This window comes from Petaurus breviceps, unplaced genomic scaffold (assembly GCF_028583685.1).
Source record: "Petaurus breviceps papuanus isolate PSGF00001 unplaced genomic scaffold, PetGlider_PUasm1.0 90919, whole genome shotgun sequence".
In the NCBI taxonomy this organism is placed as follows: domain Eukaryota; kingdom Metazoa; phylum Chordata; class Mammalia; order Diprotodontia; family Petauridae; genus Petaurus; species Petaurus breviceps.
This window is the reverse complement of record NW_027187378.1, coordinates 5,728,969-5,733,889: the sequence shown is the minus strand read 5'-3', so window position 1 is coordinate 5,733,889 and position 4,921 is coordinate 5,728,969.

Sequence of the window (4,921 nt, the reverse complement as noted above, 5' to 3'; positions counted from 1 at the left end):
ATAGCATTGTCTTTGGATCACTGGAATTCATCCAAGACAAAAGGAGTCAGACCAAGAGTACTGGCTCTGGAAGACTAATGCTTTTTGAATGTACCCCTAGTTCCAGCTACATGAACAATCAAAAAAGCTATTCCTTATTATGTAACTAACAGACTGGCACCAGTTACAAAATGTCTGTGCACGCTCCAAATAGCTATAGCTCAATAGCACCTCTAACACAGTAGCATGTTGCTTTTGAAGCAGGCTTCCCAGTCTCTTCTATGTGTATCAGTTGAGCGTGCTGATGTCTGCTCATTAGCCCTTATCCCCAGTCCCCTATTGCATGTTACCTGAAATTTCCAGTGAGGTATTGGCCATTTCCAATGATTTTTGTACACATCTATAAATGCACAGGACAGTTAGCTGGTACAGTTATAGAGCATTGTGCTAGGAACCAGGAAGACTCCTCTTCCCAAGGTCAAATATGGCTTCAGATATTTGCTATCTGTGAGACCTGGCAAGTCACTTAGCGCTATTTGCCTCAGTTCTTCATCTCTAAAATGAACTGAAGGAGGAAATGGAAAAACACTCCAATATCTTTGCCAAGAAATCTTCAAATGGGGTCACGGAGAGTTGGACATACTGAACAACTGAACAATAACACAAATTCACAGTTTGTGATTAAGGACAAGGAGGTAAAGGTTGAGTTGGCTGGCAAGTCAATTACAGAGAAATTTTCTGTAAGGTTGGTAATCTCAACTATCAATACCTACTAGACTTACTTATGACCCTGGAGATTTAATAAGGAAATGAGGCAGTAGAGATGAAAGGTATGTCTGTTCAGAACACACAGTGTTCCCCTCATATAATATTAGAATTATTATTTGGCCAACCAATTTTTTTTTCAAATCATGATCCTGCAGAAGAATACTAAAGTATACAATCATATCAAACATATTTATGTAGTCTTCAAAATATACAGGGACCCCAAAAGTCTTTGTGCAGTTTTAAACTTCAATAGCTTACAGTGAGCCATTGTAAAGTACTTCAAATACATACATAAGGTGTCCAGATATTTTAGTGCAACTATAAGCTGTAATAGCTATTAGGCCATAATTATTAAATATTTGTTATTAAGCTATAGGTATTAAAGTTACAACTGTATTAAGACTTTGGGGATCTCCTGTATATGTATTTGAAATGCTTCAAATAGCTCACTTATGAATAGTTGGTTAAATTGCATTTCTTCGGAATACATCCCCTTCCCCCACCTTAAACTGACAAGTCACTTGCTACTGAAATTAAGCTATACATTTAGACTTAAGTTTATCTACCTTTTCAGCAGAATCTGCCTTTACCTACCTTTTCAGCAGTCAATAGATGGCTTGCAAAGGGAAAGGAATCAGAAGGGAAGGAGCTAAAGATAAAAGAATACTGCTGACTGCTGAAATTCAACAGTAAGAAAAACCAGGCACCAGCAGTGATAAAAATCATTTGATGTCTTAAGTCCAAGGCCATGATATTAAGGATAATGTTAGAGAAATCATAACCTACCCTTAAGGCACAAACTTGTTACACTTTTGGGGAAAAGAAGTGACAATAATCATTCATCAGGCCAATTATCCAAAGTTGGATAACTAAATAATATGAAATATGATCATACATAATATGGAAAGAGAAGAGAGAAAAGGAAAGGAAAAGACAAAAGAGGAGAAAGGAGAGGAAAGAAGAGGAGAGAACAGAATAGAAGAGAACTGGATAATATAAAATTTGGGTGTGACAAATTGCAAACATCTGCTCAGGAATTTAGTATGATAGTGTTTAAAAAATTAAATAATATTTCACATAATTAATTTTGTCATTAAATAATGTAGCAGAGTTGACATGATGTAATATAGCAGAAATGTTATTTTAAAAAGTTATTTATTTTTGTTATTTATCCCCAAATTTTAAAAAACACTTTATTTAAAATTTTGAGTTCCAAATTCTATCCCTTTTTCCCTCCCTCCCTGAGACAGTAAGCAATTAAATATAGGTTATACATGTGCAATTAAGTAAAACATTTCCATATTGTCTTTTTGTACAAGAAGACTCAAATAAAATTAAAAAATTAAAGAAAGTAAAAAATAACATCCTTCAATCTGTATTAAATCAATATCAGTTCTTTCTCTGGAGGCAGAGAGTATGCTTCATCATTAGTCCTTTGGGATTGTCTTGGATCATTGTATTGCTAAGAATAGAAAAACTATGTTTTTAAGTAGAATTTTTTTCCTAAAAATCTATGTCAAAGTATCTCAACCACCACAAATAAAATATGGCAAAAGATATTTTTACTAATGGGACGTTGTTACTTCTTATAACTTACTTGTAGATTTTCTCAAAGTCCAAAATCTGATTCATTCACAAATTTTGTACATTTCTAAAATTATGTTATATCTTCAGAACATAGGTGAATCTATAAAGATAAAAGTTTATACCCCCGATTCTATAGTTTAATACCCTATAAATTACATTGATCCCATTTATTTCAATGGAATCGGTCCTATTATTCTTAGTAATCTGTCATGCTATTAATTCTGTTTCAGAATGCAAGATCAAAGGATTAAGGCTATTCTGAGTGCCAAATATCCCTTAAAGAAGAAGTCAGTGAAGAAATTGCATCATAATAAATTAATATTTATGCATTGGAATTTATTTTTCAATTATTTTCATTCTTGGTTTCTGAATGTGATCTAGAAAGTATGCTTTTTATAACAATAGTTACCTGCTAAGAATTTATAAAGAAAATGCTCTTAAAGTTGGATTTGTTTTTTATCTTGCAGACACAGAAGCAGAAAAACATCATAAAAAACACAAAGAAAGAAATATTACCAAACAGGTAAATATTTTTCCAGTGCCTAAGATGCCTCCCAAAAGTTCACAGATTTTTTTAACTGATCCAAAAGCCATAAGAATATATACATTTTAACAAAAATAAGCATCACTTACTAACTGAACTTATTACTTCTTGTCAGTTTATTGAAGGGTACTCCCTGTTAAATTGATAATTCACTAGGAAATTTTATAATTATCTTTTCTATTCATTTTTAAAAAGTTTAATTCCACAAGTCTTTATTGAATAAGTAATATGTGCAGTGTATTTTAGTGGATGCCTTGAGTAATACAAAAATTAACTTTAAAAAACTTTTAGGGGTGGCTAGGTGGCACAGTGAATAGATCACCGGCCCTGGAGTCAGGGGGACCTGAGTTAAAATCTGGCCTCAGACACTTAATACTCACTAGCCATGTGACCTTGGGCAAGTCACTTAACCCCAGTTGCCCTGCCTTCCCCCCTCCAAAAAGCAAAAAAATAATAATAATTCTTCACCTCAAATAAATTATAACTCTAAAGAGAAGGCTATCAGAAAAATAAGTATAATGTAGTTAAGTACCACAAAAATGTCCAAAGTACTTTGATAATTTAGAGGAGGGAGAGATTACTTCTAGCTGGGAGATTGTGGGAGAGATGAGGTGTAGAGGAGATATATAAAGTCCTCAAGAAGGAGGTAGTCTCCAAGATGAGCCTTAAAAGGATGGGTAGGATTTTGACAGAGGAAGGAGGTAGGGGGAAGGAAGGAAGAGGGCATTACAGGCATGAGGAAAAGTACAAAGGGTATGAAGGTAGGAGGGGAAAAAAGGGCTATGTTTAGGAAATGGTGAGCAAAACAGTTTGACTAGAATGTAGTTCATATTCAGGGAAATGTAAGCTATGAGGCAGCAAAGGTAGATTGAGATAGGGATTGTAGAAAGTCTTGAAGGTAATGCTTAAAGAGTTTATATTTAAATTCAAAGTCACAACAATGAAATCATAAAACAGGTCATTTAAACAAGCTTTTATTACAATCTCTCACTTTTGATTTTGTCCCTGTAGACTTTGTACCTCTTATTCACACTCACCTAGTCCTACTTTTTATAGCATTCTTATTTGCCTATCTATCTATCTCTCTATCTATCCATCTGTCCGTCCATCCATCCATCCATCTGTCTGTCTGCCTGTCTATCTATATATGTATAAATACATGTGTGTATGTACACATATGTATATATACGTGTGTGTGTAAACACGTGTATATATGACTAACTCGGCATCTCAATGAATTTCCTGTTTGTCTATTGACAAGAAAATTTTGTTTTAATAATAATTTACTTAAGAAACATTCAATACTGAGACTTAATTTATCCCTCCTACTATTATCCAAAGACTTTTGTCTCTTCCTCTTGTTTCACTTAACAGCTATTCTTTATTTCATTATCTATTTGTTTCATTTCTCCTTTTGTTGTTGTTTTTTAGTCATGTCCAACTCCTTGAGACCCCATTTTGGGTTTTCTTGGCAAGATACTTCAGTGCTTTGCCATTTCCTTCTCCAACTCATTTTATAGATGAGGAAACTGAGGAAAACAGGGTTAAGTAACTTGCCCAAGGTGACATAGCTGTTAAATATCTGTGGCTGAATTTGAACTCGTCTCCCTGACTCTAGGCAGGGCCAGTGCTCTATCCACTGCACTACCTAGCTAGCTTTTGTTTTGCCTTCTAGAGTGTGAACATAAGATTTGTGCTTTTTTCCTCTGAATAGTATGGATGGAACAAAGATAGAAAGTCCTCAGAGGTCCAGTCTCAAGACAAGAGCAGAATTAACCTAGTCTAAAACTAACTCACATCAACAACAATTCCACAGCCCAATCTGAGACCAGATTCCCAGTTCCAAACAAAAACAGGGCTCTTATCAAATATTCCTGCTCAGCATCTCTCAAGCAGTTTTCATGTGACAGAAAACAAGTAGCTAACTAAGATCTTAAATGTATGTTTGTCTTTGGTTCTTATAGGCTTAAATAGCTACAATTGGGAGATAAGGAAGCTCATAGTGTAAACGGATGGTATTCTATCCCCAGTCACATCCCCATG